Below are 7,980 nucleotides of genomic sequence, written 5' to 3' on the forward strand. Positions count from 1 at the left end.
TTGTATTAATGACAACAACAAGCCAGTCTCGGGCTCCAACACAATCCAGCAAGGGCTGGAGGCCAAGATCTGCGGAGTTTGTCTCAGGAGCCTCTGCCCAAAGCCACAGGGTTGGAAAAAAGATGAGAGGCACGAGAATGCCCCACAGCTCCCCCTAGTGTTGGCGTCTGGTATACCACGTGAGCCCAGACTTCGTTGTAATTAGTAAACTGATTTTTTCCCTTTCAGCACCACTCCTTAACAGTAACCAAACACTACATCGCGCACCCACGAGATCCTCCCACTCCTCTACGCTGAGAGTCTTTTTTTGTTGTTTTTGTTTTTTGTTTTTCAAGACAGGGTTTCTCTGTATAGCCCTGGCTGTCCTGGAACTCACTCTGTAGACCAGGATGGCCTCGAACTCAGAAATCCGCCTGCCTCTGCCTCCCGAGTGCTGGGATTAAAGGCATGCACCACCACGCCACGCCCAGCTCGCTGAGAGTCTTTTTATTTCATGATAGTTGTCTTAAACCAAATGAGGAGGATGAGACGATGAACAGACAGACCTGCCCAAGAAACCAAGATCCAGGAATGGATAGGAATGCAATAGATAATCCCTTATTTAAGGAAAACAATCCTCTCCGTGTCTCAGGTGCCTCATTTTGAGAGTTGCTGAAATGCAAACGACAACAGCAAAAGAGTTGTTGCTGGGTACTTGTCTAACATGGCACTGAGTAAACCGGATGTGGTGGCTGGTGCCTAAAATCCCACGACCTGGGTGGTTAAAAGTAGAGGGATTAAGAGTTGGAAGTCACCCTCGACCACACACTGAATTAGAGGCCAGCCTAAGATATACACGACTCTGTCGTAGACAAAGCGATGAATGAATGAACGAGGGATTGAACGGATTTGATGTCTTCTCTGCTAGTTTTTGTGGATGGGGACAAAATTAAGATTTGGAAACTTTAGTATCTGTTTTTTCTCCAATAAAGCTGCAGTAACCCATGTGTCTGCTTCTCAGAGCTACAAAGATTAAATCGAATCATCCAGGTGCTGGCCACCACACCTCTCAGTATGCAGCACATGCTGGGTAACCTTGGTCACTGTTTCTGCCTCCTTCAACGGGCCGGGCCGCTGAGACCAGATCTCCTCCTGAGAATACCACTGACACTCTCCGCGCCTCCCTGAGGACGCCAGAGTACCTCTACTCCTATGCCACATCCCACTACTCCTCAGTTGAAAGTCTTTACCTGGCCCAAGGTTGCTGGACTTATGCCTCCCCCTGTGTGCTAATCAACATGACCAAATGTGTCACGAGTCATTCCCCTAGCCTAGGTAATAGCAATGAGACCTTCCATGACCCTGACCCAGCTCAGCTGCCCTGAAGGTATGCCAGCAGGGTTCCTGCTTCTCAGCCCACTCTCTGAGGTCTGTTCTCTCAGAGCTGGTCCTTCCCACCTTGGGATCCCTAGGATGAGGCTGGAGGGAGCATGCTAACTCTCCTTCCACTCTGGGCAGTATCTGTGCCAAATCAGTGTCCTCCAGGGACACCGATCCAGTTTGGCATTTCCAGACTCTTTTGATGAGTTAGATATGGTGATAAACTTGGGTGGCAGACAGGAAAATCAGAAGTTCAGGTCCAGCCCAGGCTATAGCATGAGATCCAACCTCAAAGACTGGTGGAAGACAAATCCATTGCTACAGCACTTGCTTCTTTTGGTAACCTGAGTTTGATACCCAAGTGTGGTGGTTCCCACTTACAGTTGTAGTATTAAGGGGTGGAGATAGAGGATCGCTGTGGCTCACCAGCCAGCCGATCCAGCCTAATTGATGACCTCCTGATCAACCAGATCATCCTGTCTCAGAGAAGGTGGGTGACACCTGAGAATGACACCTGATGTGCTCTGGCCTTGGCAGGACCATGTACACACATGGAATAAACAAGTAACGAAACTGAAAAAAAAAATCCTAACTAGTGTGAACTCTGGACTCTGGGTGATGATCTGTGTGGTGGTTTGAATATGCTTGGCCCAGGGAGTGGCACTATTAGGAGGTGTTACCTTCTTGGACTAGGTGTGGCCTTGTTGGAGGAAGTGTGTCACTGTCAGGGTGGGCTTTGAGACCCTCCTCCTAGCTGCCTGCAAGCCAGTCTTTCTCCTGTTTGCCTTCAGAGCAAGATGTAGAACTGCTCTGACCCCATGTCTGCCTGGACACTGCCATTCAGCCTACCTTGATGATGTGGACTGAACCTCTGAACCTGTAAGCCAGCCCCAATTAAATGTTGTGTTTTATAAGAGTTGTCTTGGTCATGGTGTCTCTTCACAGCAATGGAAACTCCACCTAAGACAATCTGCTGTGGTGACAAATGTGCCACTGTGGTGTAGTCACTTGACAGTGGAGAAAGCCAGGACCAGGGACAGGAGTTAGATGAAACTCTCCGTGCTCCGTTTTCGGTGAACTTGCAAGTGCTCTAAGGAATAATGCTTTTTAAAGGTCTTTTTTTTTTCATTGATTGATTGATTGATTGATTGATTGATTGATTGATGGGGTGGGGCACATACTACAGCCTCCATGTTGTCTGTTCTCTTCTCTTTAGGGATGGACTCAGGTTTCCAGACTTAGGAGTGAGCACCGTTACCCACTGAGCCATCGCACCCTTGTAATGGTCTTTAAGGAAACAATGGTGTGGCTAATTCTCTTCCAAGTTTTGGGAACCACACCTCCATCAAGGGAGCTGAAGGAAAACCAGGGCTGTAGTAAGGACCCTTGCAGCTCAAGATGCAGGCAGTAGCAATGATTAATATCTTGAAACCTGGGGCCCACAGGTGGCAGCTTCTCTGCAGAACAGAATAAAAACAAACAAACATAAAAACAGAACCCACCACCCTTCAGCCTTGTGCCAAGCGCTTCTGTTACATCTATCTCATTTCACTCTTGACAACTCAGGAAGGAAATATTAATATTTGCATTATAAAATACAGAAGAATGGGACCCTGGAGGTTAAACAAACTGGCAGATTGTAGGTCCAAGTGCCTGGATCCATAGCTAGTTTTTCCTCTCTGATGACAGGAGCTAGGAAAGGTGGGTCTTAATGTGAGTGGAAGAATGACGCAGGGGTGGAGCCTGGAGTTGGGGTGAAATGGAGCTGCTCACTACGTGAGACTCCCCCCCCCCACACACACACACACCTCCACCCCAGAGAGGGCTAACTCTTGAAGGCACCATCGTGTAGTTATTGACAAGCTTAGTTGTCATCAGAAGAATCCACAGATCTGGTAAGGTGGAGGTGATACTGGAGTGCGCTCAACCTAAAGAGCAGTCTGTCCTGGACCAATCAGAGGCGAGCTCAGAGGCGAGCAGTAGAGGGCGCTGTGCAGCCGGTGGCTAGCCCAGTCTTCCCCAACCCCACCTTTGCAGATGCGCACTGCAACCAGGGTGCCTAGGATTGAAGCAGGGTCCCAGAAGTCTCCTTTTGAACTAAGTCACTTTCCTTCCTTGTTAGCATGTCTGTTGTTCAAGTCTTATGTAAACGGCTATGCTGTTGAGAGTTCATGGGTATAGCTTCCCTGTCATTTTTAGGAGACATATTCTCATAATGGACTTCATGGCTCTCTGGCTCTTGCGATCTTTCCACCCTCTCTTCTGCAATGTTTTCTAAGCCTCGGGTGCAGGAGTTGTGTTGTAGAGGGATCAGTGGGGGCCGGTACCACAATCACTTTTGTGCTGAATTTTGATTAGTTGTGGGGACTATTGTCTATCGCTGCAAAGAGATATTTCTTTGTTGAGGAGTGAGATCCACACTTATCTGTGGGCATAAGGATAAATGCTTAGAGTGCAGGGAAGAATTATTCTAGTTTAGTAAGGGGTGGGGGGGTGGTTGTAGGTTCTTCTCTGAGATCCATGACCTCAGTAGTCCCTGGCCGTTAGCTAGGATTCCAGTACCAGGCTTGCATTCCCTCTTATACGAGCAGGCCTTAACTCCAATAGAGAGAGCTGTTGTTACCACCAACGTGTGCATGCCACTGCTACATCCTCGGGGTTCTCATGCCATGGTGGTCATTGTTGTAGTTCTTAAGGCTTCATAGTGAGGTAGGTCTATTGATTGCATCCCTTTCCCACCCCTCCTTGGAAGCTTGCATGGCCTTCTGGTGCCATGGAAATGAACCCTCAGGGTGGAAACTTTCAGGTCAGATCCAGGTGGAGCCCTTCAGGTCCTGTGTCTGAAGTGCATGGTGTTGTTAGCAATAAGAACTTACCTTAAACCTCTGGGAGACAACTAAGGGCAGTAGCAATAACCTACAATGTTTTTGGAGTCTCTTCAGCTCATCTGCCAACAATTAGTAAGGGATTGCTAATGCCTGGCTTGGCGGCCGGGGTATTAGATAGCCTATGGGTCTTAGGGAAATACTGTCATCCCTAGTGGAAAATTTTCACTTAAGCTGTATATGTATAGTAAGGATGTCTGTAAACCATATTTTTAAGAACAAATAGCTGTCTTCTAGATAAAACGTGCATTGTGACAGAATGTTGAATTTTTGTTCACTAATGTTTATCCTTTTGGCAAACATTTGGGTCAGTGAGAGATGTCTCAGCAGGTAAAGGCACCTGCCTTTGAGTCTGATGACCTGAGTCTAATTCTCCTTACCCACATAGTGGCAGGACACCACTCCTCTAAGGTGTCCTTGGGCACCCATAAACACACCATGGCACATGCTCATACATGTACAAATAAGTAAACACGCATGTGCTTAGTGTCTGTCTATGTGGAGGACATCAGGATCGGTGCATATGTTTTGGCTCTCAGCCTGTCATGGTGCCACACAACACATAGTCTCTGGGAAACTCTAGCACACACGGAGAAGGGATGGGAGTAAAAGCTTTAAATAGCATTTTACTACATAATGAAGATAGTTCTGACCCAGATATTCAGTGAGCAGTAGTGATTACACAGCTTCCTGTGGACTTACTTATAAAGAGATGCTGGGGTCAGGAGGCAACCTTGTCTCATCCTGATTGTCGAGGCAGCAATTCAAGCCTGTAACACAGGTGTACGGCGGACTGAGGCAGCTTCCTGCTCCCCGAAAGCATCCGCTCGAGAGCTTATGAAAGATTCTGCTTGGTTTTCAAGTCATCAGCGAGGTGAATCAGACACTGCACAGTGGGGATGAGGCTGATATAGTGCCCTCGACCAAGGTGGTACCAATCCCCAACATCCCAAAATCTACTCAGAGAACAGTTGTTGAATCAAACACTTTATTTGGAATTAACATAAAATCTGCCTTTCAGTGGCTCTCCAACTGTTTTCATCTCTTTCCTACTTCAGATGATGGGAAGTGTTTGCTCTGCTTCTATCTCCTACCCAGCAGGCATCTGTAGCCAAGCCTGATGAGCCTTATATTGACAAACTGTTTCGAACTTGCTAGGACCTGGGCATCTTCCATGGGTGTGAGCTATCCTAAGCCTGCTCAGCACAGCTGTGGCTATCAGAAGGCATAAGAACATCCTGGGCTTCCTTCTGCCGAGAGAAATCAGTCCTCCCACAGAGCCAGCCTTTCACCCAAAGTGTCTGGGCCTTTGTCAAGGTCTACCACAGGTCTCTGTTCTGTGAGTCACCAGAGTCCTCCTTCTTCTCTAGGGTTCATGCCCCACCCCAGTGTCCCTTGTTACAAAGCCCCTTTGCTTTTTCGTTTTGTTTTGTTTTGTTTTGTTTTGTTTTGTTTTGTTTTGTTTTGTTTTGAGACAGGGTTTCTCTGTGTAGCCCTGGCTGACCTGGAACTCACTTTGTAGACCAGGCTGGCCTTGAACTCAGAAATCTGCCTGCCTCTGCCTCACGCCCGGCTCCCCTTTGCTTTTTAACCCTCAGTTCTCGTCTGGTTTCTGTCTACACAGCCATCTTCAGTTGGGAAGCAGAGAGGAAGGAATGTTCATCTCACATATAAGACAGGTCATCCCACCTCAGTTCAATCTAGAAACTCCCTCACAGGTATCCCTAGAGGTTTATTTCATGAGGACTCTAAAGTCCCATCAACTAGACCATCGAGACTAACCATTGTACCCTACCTCTTCTCCCAAGCCTTCTTCCCCATCCTTCCTCTCTCCTCTGCACAATATATCCTATCCCAGGGCCCATGCTGAGCTAGCCTGCATATTACTGAAAAGTAATGAAAAAGTCAGTAGCATTATATGTCCTTTTCTCTGATGAGAAAAATAAGACACAGAGGAATACACACTCACCTTGGGAGCGCTCCCCTCCCCCGCCCCCAGCCAGTTTGGAACCAGGGCATGGCCCCACAGCTGTCTGACCTCCATTGCCAACATCTCTTTCCCATAGATTCTTCACCTGACACTGTGATGTCTGTCCACCGGCTTCCCTTGAATTGGTCTTGTTGTGGGGTGTGCGCCTGGGAAGACATGGGTTTAAGGCAATAGAAAGTTTCCAATAGCTAGCCAAGACTACACTGAGTATTCGGGATCCCAGGGTGGCACTGACCTTTCTCTCAAGGTGAGCTCTTAGGTGCAAAAACCATATACTGGGTTGACATACTTTAGTTAATAAGAACAGTTAGCCAGAAGCAGAACTACAGAAACCAAAAGGCAAGGTTCATACATTTAGAGACCTTCCTGGAACTGTGGACTTTGATGGATTAGGTCTTTGTGTTCGTTTTGGCAGGTGCTGCTGTCTCTGTGCTGAATTGTATGGCCTAAATGGCACTTCCATCATGGAGTCAGTTATGTTAAGGTCTCGGGGCCTATGAAGTCTGGGGTCTTGTTAAAGGTCTCACCTCATCAGCCAGTGTTTGTTTTGCAGCTTCCTGGGTACCTGTAATGTACCAGGAGCTACCACAGCCCCAGGGAGAGATAAGCTAGCCTTATCTCAAACAGTTCTCAATCCCTTCCTGTCCACACTGACAATGACCCTGTTCATCTCCCTTGCTTCATCTTCTGTCTTCTGTCTTGAGAAGACATGAGCTAGAAAAGGTTTCCTTTGTGTGTTGTCTTAGGCGCCCCCTCCCAACCTCTCCTCCGAGGTCACATCCTTGCTAGTCTTCATTGTGTTCTGAGCCAATCAATGTGAGTGGCCCATGAGCCACTCCATTCCTGTACCCTTGTCACCACCTGAGAAAGCCATTCAACCAGGAAGACTCTGGCAGCTCATATGTGGCAGTCCTGTCCCCGCTTTGTCTGCAAAAAGCTAGGAACACAGGAGAGAGCTGCCAACACATACCTGGCTGAGGCCTCCCCAGAAGTTAACCCTGACAATGCTTTGATCTTGGACTTCTAAAGTCATGAAAATTAGAAGAAAATAAGCATCTATTGTGAAAACTCTGCAGTCCATGATGGCAGTGATAGGGGCGGGGTGCCAATCCAAGAAGACTAATCCACACTCCAGTGAGGGCCTTCTGAGTCCTGTTTCTTACAGAATCACTGGGCCTCTAGCAAGCTTGATCATAGCCTGTGTTGCCACTAGACTGGAAGAAGAGATCTCTCTGACTTCCAGAAGGGTCATTTTTATTTGCAGAGGAGTTGAGAGGAGATCATTTGGAATCCAAAAGTCTTTAAATGGAGTTCCTTGGTTCTTTGTATTAAACCTGATACCAGTATTTGGGCTAAAGTTCTAAATAAAAAGTCCAACCCAGTAAATAATTGCTGACATCATTATGCATATGATACGGGAAAGGATAAAAAAGTAAATGTGTACATATGTACATATCCCTTATGGGAAGGAAACAGTTTCATAATATTGGCAATCGTGTTGCCTGATTAGTGAAAATGTACTAATTTTTATAATTGTTGCAATATTCTTACTTAGTGTGTCTTTTCTATTTGGTATTTTGCAGCAGTGGTAGTTGTAAATTTGGGAGGTTTGTTTTGTTTTGGGTTTGGGTTTTGGGTTTGGTTTTGTTTTTTCAAGACAGGGTTTCTCTGTGAAACCCTGGCTTTCCTGGCTGGATTCACTGTGTAGACTAGACTGGCCTCAAACTCAAGGACCTGCCTGCCTCT

Source organism: Mus caroli, unplaced genomic scaffold (genome assembly GCF_978045245.1).
Source record: "Mus caroli unplaced genomic scaffold, Mus_caroli_1 scaffold_12, whole genome shotgun sequence".
In the NCBI taxonomy this organism is placed as follows: Eukaryota; Metazoa; Chordata; class Mammalia; order Rodentia; family Muridae; genus Mus; species Mus caroli.